Raw genomic sequence first — 22,500 nt, 5'->3', positions numbered from 1 at the left:
CCACACAGACCCACTCTCACCCCCACAGTCTCTCTCACACACACTCACCCCCACACCCACACAGACCCACTCTCACCCCCACAGTCTCTCTCACACACACACACTCACCCCCACACACCCACACAGACCCACTCTCACCCCCACAGTCTCTCACACACACACACACACTCACCCCACACCCACACAGACCCACTCTCACCCCACAGTCTCTCACATACACACACTCACCCCCACACCCACACAGACCCACTCTCACCCCACAGTCTCTCACACACAAACACACTCACCCCCACACCCACACAGACCCACTCTCACCCCCACAGTCTCTCTCACACACACACACACCCCCACACCCACACAGACCCACTCTCACCCCCACAGTCTCTCTCACACACACACACACTCACCCCACACCCAGACAGACCCACTCTCACCCCCACAGTCTCACACACACTCACCCAAACCCACACAGACCCACTCTCACCCCCACAGTCTCTCACACACTCACCCCCACACCCACACAGACCCACTCTCACCCCACAGTCTCTCTCACACACACACACTCACCCCCACACCCACACAGACCCACTCTCACCCCCACAGTCTCTCACACACACACACACACACACACACACACTCACCCCCACACCCAGACAGACCCACTCTCACCCCCACAGTCTCACACACACACACACACACCCCCACACCCACACAGACCCACTCTCACCCCCACAGTCTCTCTCACACACACTCACCCCCACACCCACACAGACCCACTCTCACCCCCACAGTCTCACACACACACACTCACCCCCACACCCACACAGACCCACTCTCACCCCCACAGTCTCTCTCACACACTCACACTCACCCCCACACCCACACAGACCCACTCTCACACACACACACACACACACCCACACAGACCCACTCTCACCCCCACAGTCTCTCTCACACACACTCACACCACACCCACACAGACCCACTCTACCCCCACAGTCTCTCTCACACACACTCACCCCACACCCACGCAGACCCACTCTCACCCCCACAGTCTCACACACACACACACACACACCCACACAGACCCACTCTCACCCCCACAGTCTCTCTCACACACACACTCACCCCCACACCCACACAGACCCACTCTCACCCACTCAGTCTCTCACACACACTCACCCCCACACCCACACAGACCCACTCTCACGCCCACAGTCTCTCACACACACACTTACCCCCACACCCACACAGACCCACTCTCACCCCCACAGTCTCTCTCACACACACACACACCCCCACACCCACACAGACCCACTCTCACCCCCACAGTCTCTCACACACACACACACTCACCCCCACACCCACACAGACCCACTCTCACCCCCACAGTCTCACTCTCACCCCACACCCACACAGACCCACTCTCACCCCCACAGTCTCACACACACACTCACCCCTACACCCACACAGACCCACTCTCACACACACACACACCCCCACACCCACACAGACCCACTCTCACCCCCACAGTCTCACACACACACTCATCCCCACACCCACACAGACCCACTCTCACACACACACTCTCACCCCCACACCCACACAGACCCACTCTCACACACACAGTCTCACTCACACACACTCACACACCCCCACACCCACACAGACCCACTCTCACCCCCACAGTCTCTCTCACACACACTCACCCCCACACCCACACAGACCCACTCTCACCCCCACAGTCTCTCACACACACACACACTCACCCCCACACCCACACAGACCCACTCTCACCCCCACAGTCTCTCTCACACACACACTCACCCCTACACCCACACAGACCCACTCTCACACACACACACACCCCCACACCCACACAGACCCACTCTCACCCCCACAGTCTCACACACACACTCACCCCCACACCCACACAGACCCACTCTCACCCCCACAGTCTCTCTCACACACTCACACATTCACCCCCACACCCACACAGACCCACTCTCACCCCCACGGTCTCTCTCACACACACACACACACCCCCACACCCACACAGACCCACTCTAACCCCCACAGTCTCACACACACATTCACACAGACCCACTCTAACCCCCACAGTCTCACACACACATTCACCCCCACACCCACACAGACCCACTCTCCACCCCCACAGTCTCTCTCACACACACACACTCACCCCCACAACCCACACAGACCCACTCTCACCCCCAAAGTCTCTCACACACACTCACCCCCCACACCCAGACAGACCCACTCTCACCCCCACAGTCACACACACACACACACTCACTCACCCCCACACCCACACAGACCCACTCTCACACACACTCACCCCCACACCCACACAGACCCACTCTCACCCCCACAGTCTCACACACACACACTCACCCCCACACCCACACAGACCCACTCTCACACTCAGTCTCACACTCACCCCCACACCCACTCAGATCCACTCTCACCCCCCCAGTCTCACACACACACACACACACTCACCCCCACACCCAGACAGACCCACTCTCACACACACACACACTCACCCCCCACACCCAGACAGACCCACTCTCTCACACACACACACACTCACCCCCACACCCACACAGACCCACTCTCACCCCCCACAGTCTCTCTCACACACACACACTCTCACCCCCACACCCACACAGACCCACTCTCACCCCCACAGTCTCTCACACACACACACTCACCCCCACACCCACACAGACCCACTCTCACCCCCAGTCTCTCACACACACACACACTCACCCCCACACCCACACAGACCCACTCTCACCCCCACAGTCTCTCACACACACACACTCACACCCACACCCACACAGACACACACTCACCCCCACAGTCTCTCTCACACATTCACCCCCACACCCACACAGACCCACTCTCACCCCCACAGTCACACACACACACACACACACACACTCACCCCCACACCCACACAGACCCACACTCACCCCCACAGTCTCTCACCCACACTCACCCCCACACCCACACAGACCCACTCTCACCCCCACAGTCTCTCTCACACACGCACTCACCCCCACACCCACACAGACCCACTCTCACCCCCACAGTCTCTCACACACACACACTCACCCCCACACCCACACAGACCCACTCTCACCCTCACAGTCTCTCACACACACACACTCACCCCCACACCCACACAGACCCACTCTCACCCCCACAGTCTCTCTCTCACACACACTCACCCCCACACCCACACAGACCCACTCTCACCCCCACAGTCTCACACACACACTCTCCCCCCACACCCACACAGACCCACTCTCACCCCCACAGTCTCTCTCACACACACACACTCACCCCCACACCCACACAGACCCACTCTCACCCCCACAGTCTCTCACACACACACACACACTCACCCCCACACCCACACAGACCCACTCTCACCCCCACAGTCTCTCTCACACACACACACTCATCCCCACACCCACACAGACACACACTCACGCCACAGTCTCTCTCACACATTCACCCCCACACCCACACAGACCCACTCTCACCCCCACAGTCTCACACACACACTCTCCCCCACACCCACACAGACCCACTCTCACCCCCACAGTCTCTCTCACACACACACTCACCCCCACACCCACACAGACCCACTCTCACCCCCACAGTCTCTCACACACACACACACTCACCCCCCACACCCACACAGACCCACTCTCACCCCCACAGTCTCTCACACACACACACACTCACCCCCACACCCACACAGACCCACTCTCACCCCCACAGTCTCTCTCACACACTCACCCCCACACCCACACAGACCCACTCTCACCCCCACAGTCTCTCTCACACACACTCACCCCCACACCCACACAGACCCACTCTCACCCCCACAGTCTCTCTCACACACACACACTCACCCCCACACCCACACAGACCCACTCTCACCCCCACAGTCTCTCACACACACACACACACTCACCCCCACACCCACACAGACCCACTCTCACCCCCACAGTCTCTCACACACACACACTCACCCCCACACCCACACAGACCCCACTCTCACCCCCACAGTCTCTCTCACACACACTCACACCCACTCCCACACAGACCCACTCTCACCCCCACAGTCTCTCACACACACACTCACCCCCACACCCACACAGACCCACTCTCACCCCCACAGTCTCTCACACACACACACTCACCCCCACACCCACACAGACCCACTCTCACCCCCACAGTCTCTCACACACAAACACACTCACCCCCACACCCACACAGACCCACTCTCACCCCCACAGTCTCTCTCACACACACACACACACCCCCACACCCACACAGACCCACTCTCACCCCCACAGTCTCTCACACCCACACACACACACACACTCACCCCCACACCCAGACAGACCCACTCTCACCCCCACAGTCTCACACACACACACACACACACACCCCCACACCCACACAGACCCACTCTCACCCCCACAGTCTCTCTCACACACACTCCACCCCCACACCCACACAGACCCACTCTCACCCCCACAGTCTCACACACACACACTCACCCCCACACCCACACAGACCCACTCTCACCCCCACAGTCTCTCTCACACACTCACACTCACCCTCACACCCACACAGACCCACTCTCACACACACACACACACACCCACACAGACCCACTCTCACCCCCACAGTCTCTCTCACACACACTCACACCCACACCCACACAGACCCACTCCTACCCCCACAGTCTCTCTCACACACACTCACCCCCACACCCACGCAGACCCACTCTCACCCCCACAGTCTCACACACACACACACACACACCCACACAGATCCACTCTCACCCCCACAGTCTCTCTCACACACACACTCACCCCCACACCCACACAGACCCACTCTCACCCACTCAGTCTCTCACACACACTCACCCCCACACCCACACAGACCCACTCTCACGCCCACAGTCTCTCACACACACACTCACCCCCACACCCACACAGACCCACTCTCACCCCCACAGTCTCTCTCACACACACACACACCCCCACACCCACACAGACCCACTCTCACCCCCACAGTCTCTCACACACACACACACTCACCCCCACACCCACACAGACCCACTCTCACCCCCACAGTCTCACTCTCACCCCCACACCCACACAGACCCACTCTCACCCCCACAGTCTCTCACACACACACACTCTCAACCCCACACCCACACAGACCCACTCTCACCCCCACAGTCTCACACACACACTCACCCCCACACCCACACAGACCCACTCTCACACACACACACTCATCCCCACACCCACACAGACCCACTCTCACACACACACTCTCACCCCCACACCCACACAGACCCACTCTCACACACACAGTCTCACTCACACACACTCACACACCCCCACACCCACACAGACCCACTCTCACCCCCACAGTCTCTCTCACACACACTCACCCCCACACCCACACAGACCCACTCTCACCCCCACAGTCTCTCACACATACACACACTCACCCCCACACCCACACAGACCCACTCTCACCCCCACAGTCTCACACTCACCCCCACACCCACACAGACCCACTCTCACCCCCACAGTCTCTCTCACACACACACTCACCCCCACACCCACACAGACCCACTCTCACCCCCACGGTCTCTCTCACACACACACACACACACACCCACACCCACACAGACCCACTCTCACCCCCACAGTCTCACACACACACTCACCCCCACACCCACACAGACCCACTCTCACCCCCACAGTCTCTCTCACACACTCACACATTCACCCCCACACCCACACAGACCCACTCTCACCCCCACGGTCTCTCTCACACACACACACACACCCCCACACCCACACAGACCCACTCTAACCCCCACAGTCTCACACACACACTCACCCCCACACCCACACAGACCCACTCTCACCCCCACAGTCTCACACACACACACTCACCCCCACACCCACACAGACCCACTCTCACACACACACACACACTCACACCCACACCCACACTGACCCACTCTCACCCCCACAGTCTCACACACACACACTCACCCCCACACCCACACAGACCCACTCTCAACCCCACAGTCTCTCTCACACACACACACTCACCCCCACACCCACACAGACCCACTCTCACCCCCACAGTCTCACACACACACACTCACCCCCACACCCACACAGACCCACTCTCACCCCCACAGTCTCTCACACACACTCACCCCCACACCCTCACAGACCCACTCTCACCCCCACAGTCTCACTCACACACACTCACCCCCACACCCACACAGACCCACTCTCACCCCCACAGTCTCTCTCACACACACACACCCCCACACCCACACAGACCCACACTCACCCCCACAGTCTCTCACACACACTCACCCCCACACCCACACAGACCCACTCTCACCCCCACAGTCTCTCTCTCACACACACTCACCCCCACACCCACACAGACCCACTCTCACCCCCACACCCACACAGACCCACTCTCACCCCCACAGTCTCTCACACACACACACACACCCCACACCCACACAGACCCACTCTCACCCCCACAGTCTCTCTCACACACACTCACCCCCACACCCACACAGACCCACTCTCACCCCCACAGTCTCACTCACACACACTCACCCCCACACCCACACAGACCCACTCTCACCCCCACAGTCTCTCACACACACACACTCACCCCACACCCACACAGACCCACTCTCACCCCCACAGTCTCTCACACACACTCTCACCCCCACACCCACACAGACCCACTCTCACCCCCACAGTCTCTCTCACACACACACACACTCACCCACACCCACACAGACCCACTCTCACCCCCACAGTCTCTCACACACACACTCACCCCCACACCCACACAGACCCACTCTCACACCCACAGTCTCTCTCTCACACACACTCACCCCCACACCCACACAGACCCACTCTCACCCCCACAGTCTCTCTCACACACACGCACTCTCACCCCCACACCCACACAGACCCACACTCACCCCCACAGTCTCTCTCACACACACACACTCACCCCCACACCCACACAGACCCACACTCACCCCCACAGTCTCTCTCACACACACACACTCACCCCTACACCCAGACAGACCCACTCTCACCCCCACAGTCTCTCACACACACACACACTCACCCCCACACCCACACAGACTCACTCTCACCCCCACAGTGTCTCACGCACACACACTCACCCCCACACCCACACAGACCCACTCTCACCCCCACAGTCTCTCACACACTCACCCCCACACCCACACAGACCCACTCTCACCCCCACAGTCTCTCTCACACTCACCCCCACACCCACACAGACCCACTCTCACCCCACAGTCCTCTCACACACACACTCACCCCCACACCCACACAGAACTCACTCTCACCCCCACAGTCTCTCTCACACACACACACTCACCCCCACACCCACACAGACCCACTCTCACACACACACACACACACACCCCCACACCCCACACAGACCCACTCTCACACACACACCCCCACACCCACACACACACCCCCACACCCACACAGACCCACTCTCACCCCCACAGTCTCACTCTCACACACACACCCCCACACCCACACAGACCCACTCTCACCCCCACAGTCTCTCTCACACACACATTCACCCCCACACCCACACAGACCCACTCTCTCACACACACACACCCACACAGACCCACTCTCACCCCACAGTCTCACACACACACACTCACCCCCACACCCCACACAGACCCACTCTCACCCCCACAGTCTCACACACACTCACACACTCACCCCCACACCCACACAGACCCACTCTCACCCCCACAATCTCTCTCACACACACACTCACACCCACACCGACCCACTCTCACCCCCACAGTCTCTCACACACACTCACCCCCACACCCACACAGACCCACTCTCTCACAACACACACACACGCACACACCCACACAGACCCACTCTCACCCCCGCAGTCTCTCTCTCACACACACTCACCCCCACACCCACACAGACCCACTCTCTCCCCCACAGTCTCTCTCTCACTCACACTCACCCCCACACCCACACAGACCCACTCTCACCCCCACAGTCTCTCTCACAAACACTCACCCCCACACCCACACAGACCCACTCTCACCCCCACAGTCTCTCACACACACACTCACCCCCACACCCACACAGACCCACTCTCACCCCCACAGTCTCTCTCACACACACACACTCACCCACACACCCACACAGACCCACTCTCACCCCACAGTCTCTCTCACACACACACACTCACCCCCACACCCACACAGACCCACTCTCACCCCCACAGTCTCTCTCACACACTCACACTCACCCCCACACCCACACAGACCCACTCTCACCCCCACAGTCTCTCTCTCACACACACACACTCACCCCCACACCCACACAGACCCACTCTCACCCCCACAGTCTCACTCACACACACTCACCCCCACACCCACACAGACCCACTCTCGCCCCCACAGTCTCACACACACACACTCACCCCCACACCCACACAGACCCACTCTCACCCCCACAGTCTCACACACATTCACCCCCACACCCACACAGACCCACTCTCACCCCCACAGTCTCTCTCACACACACACACTCACCCCCACACCCACACAGACCCACTCTCACCCCCACAGTCTCACACACACTCACCCCCACACCCACACAGACCCACTCTCACCCCCACAGTCTCTCTCTCACACACACACTCACCCCCACACCCACACAGACCCACTCTCACACACACACACTCACCCCCACACCCACACAGACCCACTCTCACCCCCACAGTCTCTCACACACACACACACTCACCCCCACACCCACACAGACCCACTCTCACCCCCACAGTCTCACACACTCACCCCCACACCCACACAGACCCACTCTCACCCCCACAGTCTCACTCACACACACTCCCCCCCACACCCACACAGACCCACTCTCACCCCCACAGTCTCACACACACACACTCACCCCCACACCCACACAGACCCACTCTCACCCCCACAGTCTCTCACACACACACACACTCACCCCCACACCCACACAGACCCACTCTCACCCCCACAGTCTCTCTCACACACACACACTCACCCCCACACCCTCACAGACCCACTCTCACCCCCACAGTCTCACTCACACACCCCCACACCCACACAGACCCACTCTCACCCCCACAGTCTCTCTCACACACTCACCCCCACACCCACACAGACCCACTCTCACCCCCACAGTCTCACACACACACACTCACCCCCACACCCACACAGACCCACTCTCACCCCCACAGTCTCTCTCACACACACACACTCACCCCCACACCCACACAGACCCACTCTCACCCCCACAGTCTCTCACACACACTCACCCCCACACCCACACAGACCCACTCTCACCCCCACAGTCTCTCTCACACACACACACTCACCCCCACACCCACACAGACCCACTCTCACCCCCACAGTCTCACACTCACACCCACACCCACACAGACCCACTCTCACCCCCACAGTCTCTCTCTCACACACACACTCACCCCCACACCCACACAGACCCACTCTCACCCCCAAAGTCTCTCACACACACACACACTCACCCCCACACCCACACAGACCCACTCTCACCCCCACAGTCTCTCTCACACACACACTCTCACCCCCACACCCACACAGACCCACTCTCACCCCCACAGTCTCACACACACTCACACACTCACCCCCACACCCACACAGACCCACTCTCACCCCCACAGTCTCTCTCTCTCACACACACACACCCCACACCCACACAGACCCACTCTCACCCCCACAGTCTCTCTCACACACACACACTCACCCCCACACCCACACAGACCCACTCTCACCCCCACAGTCTCACTCTCACACACTCACCCCCACACCCACACAGACCCACTCTCACCCCCACAGTCTCTCTCTCTCACACACACACCCCCACACCCACACAGACCCATTCTCACCCCCACAGTCTCTCTCACACACACACTCACCCCCACACCCACACAGACCCACTCTCACCCCCACAGTCTCACTCACACACACTCACACACCCCCACACCCACACAGACCCACTCTCACCCCCACAGTCTCACTCACACACACTCACCCCCACACCCACACAGACCCACTCTCACCCCCACAGTCTCACTCACACACACTCACACACCCCCACACCCACACAGACCCACTCTCACCCCCACAGTCTCACACACACACACACTCACCCCCACACCCACACAGACCCACTCTCACCCCCACAGACTCTCTCACACACACTCACCTCACCCCCACACCCACACGGACCCACTCTCACCCCCACAGTCTCACACACACACACACTCACCCCCACACCCACACAGACCCACTCTCACCCCCACAGACTCTCTCACACACACACACTCACCCCCACACCCACACAGACCCACTCTCACCCCCACAGTCTCACTCACACACACACACTCAACCCCACACCCACACAGACCCACTCTCCCCCCCACAGTCTCTCTCACACACACTCACCCCCACACCCACACAGACCCACTCTCACCCCCACAGTCTCTCTCACACACACACACTCACCCCCACACCCACACAGACCCACTCTCACCCCCACAGTCTCACACACACACTCTCCCCCACACCCACACAGACCCACTCTCACCCCCACAGTCTCTCACACACACACACTCACCCCCACACCCACACAGACCCACTCTCACCCCCACAGTCTCTCACACACACACACACACCCCCACACCCACACAGACCCACTCTCACCCCCACAGTCTCTCACACACACACACTCACCCCCACACCCACACAGACCCACTCTCACCCCCACAGTCTCTCTCACACACACACACTCACCCCCACACCCACACAGACCCACTCTCACCCCCACAGTCTCTCACACACACTCACCCCCACACCCACACAGACCCACTCTCACCCCCACAGTCTCTCTCACACACACACACTCACCCCCACACCCACACAGACCCACTCTCACCCCCACAGTCTCACACTCACACCCACACCCACACAGACCCACTCTCACCCCCACAGTCTCTCTCACACACTCTCACCCCCACACCCACACAGACCCACTCTCACCCCCACAGTCTCTCTCTCACACACACACTCACCCCCACACCCACACAGACCCACTCTCACCCCCAAAGTCTCTCACACACACACACACTCACCCCCACACCCACACAGACCCACTCTCACCCCCACAGTCTCTCTCACACACACACTCTCACCCCCACACCCACACAGACCCACTCTCACCCCCACAGTCTCACACACACTCACACACTCACCCCCACACCCACACAGACCCACTCTCACCCCCACAGTCTCTCTCTCTCACACACACACCCCCACACCCACACAGACCCACTCTCACCCCCACAGTCTCTCTCACACACACACACTCACCCCCACACCCACACAGACCCACTCTCACCCCCACAGTCTCACTCTCACACACTCACCCCCACACCCACACAGACCCACTCTCACCCCCACAGTCTCTCTCTCTCACACACACACCCCCACACCCACACAGACCCATTCTCACCCCCACAGTCTCTCTCACACACACACTCACCCCCACACCCACACAGACCCACTCTCACCCCCACAGTCTCTCACACACACACACACACCCCCACACCCACACAGACCCACTCTCACCCCCACAGTCTCTCACACACACACACTCACCCCCACACCCACACAGACCCACTCTCACCCCCACAGTCTCTCTCACACACACACACTCACCCCCACACCCACACAGACCCACTCTCACCCCCACAGTCTCTCACACACACTCACCCCCACACCCACACAGACCCACTCTCACCCCCACAGTCTCTCTCACACACACACACTCACCCCCACACCCACACAGACCCACTCTCACCCCCACAGTCTCACACTCACACCCACACCCACACAGACCCACTCTCACCCCCACAGTCTCTCTCACACACTCTCACCCCCACACCCACACAGACCCACTCTCACCCCCACAGTCTCTCTCTCACACACACACTCACCCCCACACCCACACAGACCCACTCTCACCCCCAAAGTCTCTCACACACACACACACTCACCCCCACACCCACACAGACCCACTCTCACCCCCACAGTCTCTCTCACACACACACTCTCACCCCCACACCCACACAGACCCACTCTCACCCCCACAGTCTCACACACACTCACACACTCACCCCCACACCCACACAGACCCACTCTCACCCCCACAGTCTCTCTCTCTCACACACACACCCCCACACCCACACAGACCCACTCTCACCCCCACAGTCTCTCTCACACACACACACTCACCCCCACACCCACACAGACCCACTCTCACCCCCACAGTCTCACTCTCACACACTCACCCCCACACCCAGACAGACCCACTCTCACCCCCACAGTCTCTCACACACACACACACTCACCCCCACACCCACACAGACCCATTCTCACCCCCACAGTCTCTCTCACACACACACTCACCCCCACACCCACACAGACCCACTCTCACCCCCACAGTCTCACTCACACACACTCACACACCCCCACACCCACACAGACCCACTCTCACCCCCACAGTCTCACTCACACACACTCACCCCCACACCCACACAGACCCACTCTCACCCCCACAGTCTCACTCACACACACTCACACACCCCCACACCCACACAGACCCACTCTCACCCCCACAGTCTCACACACACACACACTCACCCCCACACCCACACAGACCCACTCTCACCCCCACAGACTCTCTCACACACACACACTCACCCCCACACCCACACGGACCCACTCTCACCCCCACAGTCTCACACACACACACACTCACCCCCACACCCACACAGACCCACTCTCACCCCCACAGACTCTCTCACACACACACACTCACCCCCACACCCACACAGACCCACTCTCACCCCCACAGTCTCACTCACACACACACACTCACCCCCACACCCACACAGACCCACTCTCCCCCCCACAGTCTCTCTCACACACACTCACCCCCACACCCACACAGACCCACTCTCACCCCCACAGTCTCTCACACACACACACTCACCCCCACACCCACACAGACCCACTCTCACCCCCACAGTCTCTCTCACACACACACACTCACCCCCACACCCACACAGACCCACTCTCACCCCCACAGTCTCACACACACACTCTCCCCCACACCCACACAGACCCACTCTCACCCCCACAGTCTCTCACACACACACACTCACCCCCACACCCACACAGACCCACTCTCACCCCCACAGTTTCTCACACACACACACACACCCCCACACCCACACAGACCCACTCTCACCCCCACAGTCTCTCACACACACACACTCACCCCCACACCCACACAGACCCACTCTCACCCCCACAGTCTCTCTCACACACACACACTCACCCCCACACCCACACAGACCCACTCTCACCCCCACAGTCTCTCTCACACACACACACACCCCCACACCCACACAGACCCACTCTCACCCCCACAGTCTCTCTCACACACACACACTCACCCCCACACCCACACAGACCCACTCTCACCCCCACAGTCTCTCTCTCTCACACACTCTCACCCCCACAGACCCACACTCAACCCCACAGTCTCTCACACACCCACACAGACCCACACTCACCCACCGTCTCTCACACACACACACACTCACCCCCACACCCACACAGACCCACTCTCACCCCCACAGTCACACACACACACACACTCACCCACACAGACCCACTCTCACCCTCACAGTCTCTCACACACACACACACTCGCCCCCACACCCACACAGACCCACTTTCACCCCCACAGTCTCTCACACACCCCCACAGACCCACACACGCGGGTGATGTGCACTGAGAGTTGAGTCTGAGAGATGGGTGTCTTCGGGAGGACTGCAGCCTGGGGCAGTCTGGTGGGGTGGGGGGCAAGATTGCTGTTTGATCCCTTTAGCCCCCAGGGTCATACCCAGCTCCCTCCTGACCGTATCGAATGAACTGGCCCCTAACAGCTCCCTGTGGGAGAGATTCCCGCTGGTTCCCAACTCTCCAAGGGAAGGAATTCTTCATTATCTCAGTCCTGAGTGGCTGGCCCCCTTATTCTAGTCCGGGACTTCCCCAACACCCGGAACGTTCTTCCTGCGTCTAACCTGTCCAGTCCCATCAGGATTTTATCCGAGATCCCCCTGCTCATCCTTCGAAGTCCCAGTGAGTGCAAGTGCAGCTGATCCTGTCTTTCCCTCCTATCTCAGTCCTGTCGTGCCAGGACTCAGGCTGGTGAACACCCTCTGTACCCCCTCAGTAAATAAACATCTCCTTCGTGATGGGTTAGGTCTGCGTTTTAATGGTCGTCTCTCCCACACGCAGCAGGTAGAGCTGTTTCTGCAGACCGAGGCTGCTACACGGACGACATACAGAGTACAGTCTCACACAGGGTAACATAAAGTGCAAAACACACCAAGACAGTACAGTCGTCCCTGACACGACAGGCCAGCAGGCGCACTGGGGGGGGGACATTCCAGACTAATAATGGCCGATCGTTAATAACAATTGGAAACACTGTGTGAAGAATTGCAACTGCAGTGTTAAGGGGGGAGAAACTGTTAGACAGTCTGGCTGTGAGAGACTGAGTACTCTGGTACCCCATCCCAGATGGCAGGAATTTGAGTGAGGGGTGTGTGGGGGTCTTCCACAATGCCGTTTGGGTGCAGCGTGTGGGGTCAGTGTGTGTAATGGAAGGAACAGAGAGAGAGAGAGAGACGTCAGTGACCCTCTCAGTTGTCCTCACTATCTCTTCTAAGGTCTTATAGAGTCAGAGAGATGTACAGCAGGGAAACAGACCCTTCGGCCCAACCCGTCCATGCTGTCCCAGATATCCCAACCCAATCTAGTCCCACCTGCCAGCACCCGGCCCATATCCCTCCAAACCCTTCCTATTCATATACCCATCCAAATGCCTCTTAAATGTTGCAGTTGTACCAGCCTCCACCACATCCTCTGGCAGCTCATTCCATACACGTATCACCCTCTGGGTGAAAAGGTTACCCCTCAGGTCCCTTTTATATCTTTCCCCTCTCACCCTAAACCTATGCCCCTCTAGTTCTGGACTCCCCCCACCCCAGGGAAAAGACTTTGCCTATTTACCCTATCCATGTCCCCGTCATAATTTTGTAAACCTCTATAAGGTCACCCCTCAGCCTCCGACGCTCCAGAGAAAACAGCCCCAGCCTGTTCAGCCTCTCCCTGTAGCTCAGATCCTCCAACCCTGGCAACATCCTTGTAAATCTTTTCTGAACCCTTTCAAGTTTCACAACATCTTTCCGATAGGAAGGAGACCAGAATTGCCCGCAATATTCCAACAGTGGCCTAACCAATGTCCTGTACAGTCACAACATGACCTCCCAACTCCTGTACTCAATACTCTGACCAATAAAGGAAAGCATACCAAACGCCTTCTTCACTATCCTATCTACCTGCGACCCCACTTTCAAGGAGCTATGAACCTGCACTCCAAGGTCTCTTTGTTCACCAACACTCCCTAGGACCTTACCATTAAGTGTATAAGTCCTGCTAAGATTTGCTTTCCCAAAATGCAGCACCTCACATTTATCTGAATTAAACTCCATCTGCCCCTTCTCAGCCCATTGGCCCATCTGGTCCAGATCCTGTTGTAATCTGAGGTAACCCTCTTCGCTGTCCACTACACCTCCAATTTTGGTGTCATCTGCAAACTCACTAACTTATGGTCGCATCCAAATCATTTATGTAAATGATGAAAATTAGAGGCCCCAGCGCCGATCCTTGTGATCCGAGAGGGTGCAATTGCTGAAGCAGGCAGTGATACAGCAGCTCAGGGTAACCTCTCCGACCCCTGTGTTAGAGCGTAGGGAGGATTGGGGTGGGTGGGAGGTGGGCTTTCCTCAGCCTGTGCAGATGGTGAAGGTGTGACTGAGCGTCCTTGGCGATGGAGCTGGCCTGGTGGAAGGTCGTGTGTGTGTCAGGATCTCTCTGTTCCTTGTCCCGAAGATTTCCTCCTGCAGATCTATTCACTCTGTCTGCCTCACTCCCGCCGAGAGTTCAGGCCAGCAGAAACGTCCAGTCAGAGCTGTGATTTGTTGGGGGAACAGGAGGTAACAGCCTTTGTGCCCTCTCTAGGTGATATCCACGGACAGTACTATGACCTGCTGCGCCTCTTTGAGTATGGGGGCTTCCCTCCAGAGAGTAACTACCTCTTCCTGGGGGACTACGTGGACCGAGGGAAGCAATCCCTGGAGACCATCTGTTTACTACTGGCCTATAAAATCAAATACCCCGAAAACTTCTTCCTTCTCCGAGGGAACCACGAGTGTGCAAGCATCAACCGCATCTACGGCTTCTATGACGAGTGTGAGTACGCACACACACAACACACGCACGCACTCACTGACACTCTCACACTGACACACAACACACACACGCACTCACTGACACACTCTCTCACACTGACACACACACACACGCACTCACTGACACTCTCACACTGACACAACGCACACACGCACTCACTGACACACTCTCACACTGACACACACACACACACACGCACTCACTGACACACACTCTCACACTGACACACACACACGCACTCACTGACACTCACACTGACACACACGCACGCACTCACTGACACACTCTCTCACACTGACACACACACACGCACTCACTGACACTCTCTCACACTGACACACACACACACACACACGCACTCACTGACACTCACACTGACACACACGCACGCACTCACTGACACACTCTCTCACACTGACACACACACACACAAAACACGCACGCACTCACTGACACACTCTCTCACACTGACACACACACAACACACACACGCACTCACTGACACACTCTCTCACACTGACACACACACACACGCTCGCACAACACACGCACGCACTCACTGACACACTCTTACACTGACACACACACACACACAACACACACACACGCACTCACTGACACACTCTCTCACACTGACACACACACACGCGCTCGCACAACACACGCACACACTCACTGACACACTCTCTCACACTGACACACACACACACACGCGCTCTCACTCTCACATGCCCTGACACACACTCTCACTCACACACACACTGACTCATTCACACACACACACGCACACACTATCTAACCCCGTGCTGTCCCTGTCCCTGGGAGTGTTTGATGGGGGGACAGTGTAGAGGGCACTTTACTCTGTATCTAACCCCGTGCTGTTCCTGTCCCTGGGAGTGTTTGATGGGGGACAGTGTAGAGGGAGCTTTACTCAGTATCTAACCCCATGCTGTCCCTGTCCTGGGAGTGTTTGATGGGGGACAGTGTAGAGGGAGCTTTACTCTGTATCTAACCCCGTGCTGACCCTGTCCCTGGGAGTGTTTGATGGGGGGACAGTGTAGAGGGAGCTTTACTCTGTATCTAACCCCGTGCTGTCCCTGTCCCTGGGGAGTGTGTGATGGGGGGGGGGGCAGTGTAGAGGGAGCTGTACCGTGTGTAAGTTGTGTTTTGTATTGAGCAGGTAAGCGACGCTACAACATTAAACTATGGAAAACCTTCACTGACTGCTTTAACTGTCTGCCCATTGCAGCCATTGTGGATGAGAAAATATTCTGCTGTCACGGAGGTTGGTAACCCTGACCCCCACCGTCCCCAGTCCCCTGGGATCCCAGCTCCCCCATCCCCACCGTCCCCAGTCCCCTGGGATCCCAGCTCCCCCACACCCCGATCCCCACCGTCCCCGGTCCCCTGGGATCCCAGCTCCCCCACACCCCGATCCCCACCGTCCCCGGTCCCCTGGGATCCCAGCTCCCCCTCACCCCGATCCCCACCGTCCCCAGTCCCCTGGGATCCCAGCTCCCCCACACCCCGATCCCCACCGTCCCCGGTCCCCTGGGATCCCAGCTCCCCCACACCCCGACCCCCACCGTCCCCAGTCCCCTGGGATCCCAGCTCCCCCACACCCCCATCCCCACCGTCCCCGGTCCCCTGGGATCCCAGCTCCCCCACACCCCGATCCCCACCGTCCCCGGTCCCCTGGGATCCCAGCTCCCCCACACCCCGACCCCCACCGTCCCTGGGATCCCAGCTCCCCCACACCCCGACCCCCACCGTCCCCAGTCCCCTGGGATCCCAGCTCCCCCACGACCCCGACCCGCCACCGTCCCCAGTCCCCTGGGATCCCAGCTCCCCCACACCCCCATCCCCACCGTCCCCGGTCCCCTGGGATCCCAGCTCCCCCACACCCCGATCCCCACCGTCCCCGGTCCCCTGGGATCCCAGCTCCCCCACACCCCGATCCCCACCGTCCCCGGTCCCCTGGGATCCCAGCTCCCCCACACCCCGACCCCCACCGTCCCCGGTCCCCTGGGATCCCAGCTCCCCCACACCCCGATCCCCACCGTCCCCGGTCCCCTGGGATCCCAGCTCCCCCACACCCCGATCCCCACCGTCCCCGTCCCCTGGGATCCCAGCTCCCCCACACCCCGACCCCCACCGTCCCCAGTCCCTCGGGATCCCAGCTCCCCCACACCCCGACCCCCACCGTCCCAGTCCCCTGGGATCCAGCTCCCCCACACCCCGACCCCCACCGTCCCCAGTCCCCTGGGATCCCAGCTCCCCCACACCCCGACCCCCACCGTCCCCCAGTCCCCTGGGATCCAGCTCCCCCACACCCCGATCCCCACCGTCCCCAGTCCCCTGGGATCCCAGCTCCCCCACACCCCGACCCCCACCGTCCCAGTCCCTCGGGATCCCAGCTCCCCCACACCCCGACCCCCACCGTCCCCGGTCCCCTGGGATCCCAGCTCCCCCACACCCCGATCCCCACCGTCCCCGTCCCCTGGGATCCCAGCTCCCCCACACCCCGACCCCCACCGTCCCCAGTCCCTCGGGATCCCAGCTCCCCCTCACCCCGATCCCCAGCTCCCCCTCACCCCGATCCCCACTGTCCCCGTCCCTGGGATCCCAGCTCCCCCACACCCCGATCCCCACCGTCCCCAGTCCCTGGGATCCCAGCTCCCCCACACCCCCATCCCCACCGTCCCCGGTCCCCCGGGATCCCAGCTCCCCCACACCCCCATCCCCACCGTCCCCGGTCCCCTGGGATCCCAGCTCCCCCCACACCCCGATCCCCACCGTCCCCGGTCCCCCTGGGATCCCAGCTCCCCCACACCCCGATCCCCACCGTCCCCGGTCCCCTGGGATCCCAGCTCCCCCACACCCCCATCCCCACCGTCCCCGGTCCCCTGGGATCCCAGCTCCCCCACACCCCCATCCCCACCGTCCCCGGTCCCCCTGGGATCCCAGCTCCCCCCACACCCCCATCCCCACCGTCCCCGGTCCCCCTGGGATCCCAGCTCCCCACACCCCGATCCCCACCGTCCCCGGTCCCCCTGGGATCCCAGCTCCCCCACACCCCGACCCCCACCGTCCCCGGTCCCCTGGGATCCCAGCTCCCCCACACCCCGACCCCCACCGTCCCCGGTCCCCTGGGATCCCAGCTCCCCCACCGTCCCCAGTCCCCCCGGGATCCCAGCTCCCCCACACCCCCGATCCCCACCGTCCCCAGTCCCCTGGGATCCCAGCTCCCCCACACCCCGATCCCCACCGTCCCCGGTCCCCTGGGATCCCAGCTCCCCCACACACCCCGACCCCCACCATCCCCGGTCCCCTGGGATCCCAGCTCCCCCACACCCCCATCCCCACCGTCCCCGGTCCCCTGGGATCCCAGCTCCCCCTCACCCCGATCCCCACCGTCCCCGGTCCCCTGGGGGGGGGGGGGTGGGGGGGGGGGGGATCCCAGCTCCCCCTCACCCCGATCCCCACCCGTCCCCGGTCCCCTGGGATCCCAGCTCCCCCTCACCCCGATCCCCACCGTCCCCGGTCCCCTGGGATCCCAGCTCCCCCACACCCCCGACCCCGACCCCCACCGTCCCCGGTCCCCTGGGATCTCCGCTCCCCCACACCCCGATCCCCACCGTCCCCGGTCCCCTGGGATCCCAGCTCCCCCACACCCCGACCCCGATCCCCACCGTCCCCAGTCCCCTGGGATCTCCGCTCCCCCACACCCCGACACTGCTCCTCCTTCCCGCGCTCTCTGCATCTCTCCCTCTCTCCCTGTCCCTTTCCCCCTGGCTCACTCTGTGTCTCTCTCTCTCTGTCTGTTTCTGCCTCCCACTCCCCCTCTCCTTCCCGTTTCTCCCTCCCTCACCGTCCATTCCTCCCCTTCCCTCTCGTCTCTCCCTCTCCCTCCCCTCCCCTCTCGTCTCTCCCTCTCCCTCCCCTCCCCTCTCGTCTCTCCCCCCCCCCCGTCTCTCCCCCTCACCCCCCCCCGTCTCTCTCTCCCCCCACCGTCTCTCCCCCCCTCCCTTCCATCTCTCCCCCCTTCCCTTCCATCTCTCCCCCCCCTCCCTTCCATCTCTCCCTCCCCCCCCTTCCATCTCTCCCTCCCCTTCCTCCCCGTCTCTCCCCCTCCCTCTCCGTCTCTCCACCCCCCCCGTCTCTCCCCCTCTCCTTCCCCATCTCTCCCCCCCCCCTCCCTCCCCGTCTCTCCCCCCCCTCCCTCTCCGTCTCTCTCTCCCCCCCTCCCCCCCCCGTCTCTCTCTCCCTCCCCCCCCCTGTCTCTCTCTCCCCCCCTCCGCCCCCCGTCTCTCTCTCCCTCCCCCCCCGTCTCTCTCTCCCTCCCCCCCGTCTCCCCCTCCCCCTCCCCCCCCGTCTCCCCCTCCCCCCCGTCTCTCTCTCCCCCCCTCCCCCCGTCTCTCTCCCCCCCCCTCCCCCCCGTCTCCTCTCCCCCCCCCCCTCCCCCCCCCGTCTCTCTCTCCCCCCCTCCCCCCCCGTCTCTCTCTCCCTCCCCCCCCGTCTCTCTCTCCCTCCCCCCCGTCTCTCTCTCTCTCCCCCCCTCCCTCCCCGTCTCTCCCCCCCCCCCCCCCCGTCTCTCTCCCCCCCCCCCGTCTCTCTCTCCCCCTCCCTCCCCGTCTCTCCCCCCCCCCCCCCCCGTCTCTCCCTCCCGTCTCTCCCCCCCTCCCTCCCCGTCTCTCCCCCCCCTTCCTCCCGACTCTCCCCCCCCCCCCCCGTCTCTCCCCCCCCTCCCTCCCCGTCTCTCTCCCTCCCCCCCGTCTCTCTCTCCCTCCCCCCCCCGTCTCTCTCTCTCCCTCCCCCCCGTCTCTCTCCCTCCCCCCCGTCTCTCTCTCCCTCCCCCCCGTCTCTCCTCTCCCTCCCCCCCCGTCTCTCTCCCCCCCCCTCCTCCCGTCTCTCCCCCCCCTCCCTCCCCGTCTCTCTCCCCCCCCTCCCTCCCGTCTCTCCCCCCCCCCCTCCCCGTCTCTCTCCCCCCCCCCCTCCCCCCCCGTCTCCCCCTCCCCTCCCCGTCTCTCTCTCCCCCTCCCCCCCCCCTCTCTCCCCCTCCCCCCCGTCTCTCTCTTACCCCTCTCCCCCCCCCTCCCCCCTCCCCCTCTCCCCTCTCCCCGTTGCTGTGTTCCCAGGCCTGTCCCCGGATCTCCAGTCGATGGAGCAGATCCGTCGGATCATGAGGCCGACCGATGTCCCAGACCAGGGGCCTGTTGTGTGACCTGTTGTGGTCTGACCTGTTGTGGTCTGACCCTGATAAGGATGTGCAGGGCTGGGGGGAGAATGACCGAGGGGTTTCCTTCACCTTCGGGGCTGAGGTCGTCGCCAAGTTCCTGCACAAACACGACCTGGACCTCATCTGCCGGGCCCACCAGGTACAGAGCGCACTACCACCCACCCACCGGGAGGGGGCATCACGGTCCCAGGGAAGGGGAGGGGGGAGGGGAGCGAGGGTCCCGAGTGGAGGGAGGGGGAGGGGAGCGAGGGTCCCGGGTGGAGGGAGGGGGAGGGGAGCGAGGGGGAGGGGAGCGAGGGTCCCGGGGACACTGGGGGACACCGGCCGGATGGGGGAGTGTGTGCAGCCTGTGGGTGGATGTGGTTCTGTCTGTGACTGACTGGGTCTCTCTCTCACTCTCTCTCTCACACTCTCTCTCTCTCTCACACACTCTCTCACACTCTCCCTCTCTCTCACTCTCTCTCTCTCTCTCACTCTCTCTCTCACACTCTCTCTCTCTCTCACACAATCTCTCTCACACTCTCCCTCTCTCTCACTCTCTCTCTCTCTCACACTCTCTCTCACACTCTCTCTCACACTCTCTCTCACACACTCTCTCACACACTCTCTCACTCTCTCTCTCTCACTCTCTCTCACACACTCTCTCACA

At 61.1% G+C, this 22,500-nt stretch overlaps 1 pseudogene; it reads left to right on the top strand.

Moving 5' to 3' along the window:
* Positions 1–22,034, top strand: part of LOC140475050 (serine/threonine-protein phosphatase PP1-alpha catalytic subunit-like) — a 26,113-nt pseudogene extending 4,079 nt beyond the window's left edge.
* Positions 22,035–22,500: the final 466 nt, after the last annotated feature.

Source organism: Chiloscyllium punctatum, unplaced genomic scaffold, assembly GCF_047496795.1.
Source record: "Chiloscyllium punctatum isolate Juve2018m unplaced genomic scaffold, sChiPun1.3 scaffold_1347, whole genome shotgun sequence".
In the NCBI taxonomy this organism is placed as follows: Eukaryota; Metazoa; Chordata; class Chondrichthyes; order Orectolobiformes; family Hemiscylliidae; genus Chiloscyllium; species Chiloscyllium punctatum.
The sequence above is the reverse complement of the archived record's forward strand: the minus strand, read 5'-3'. Positions and strand labels throughout refer to the sequence as shown.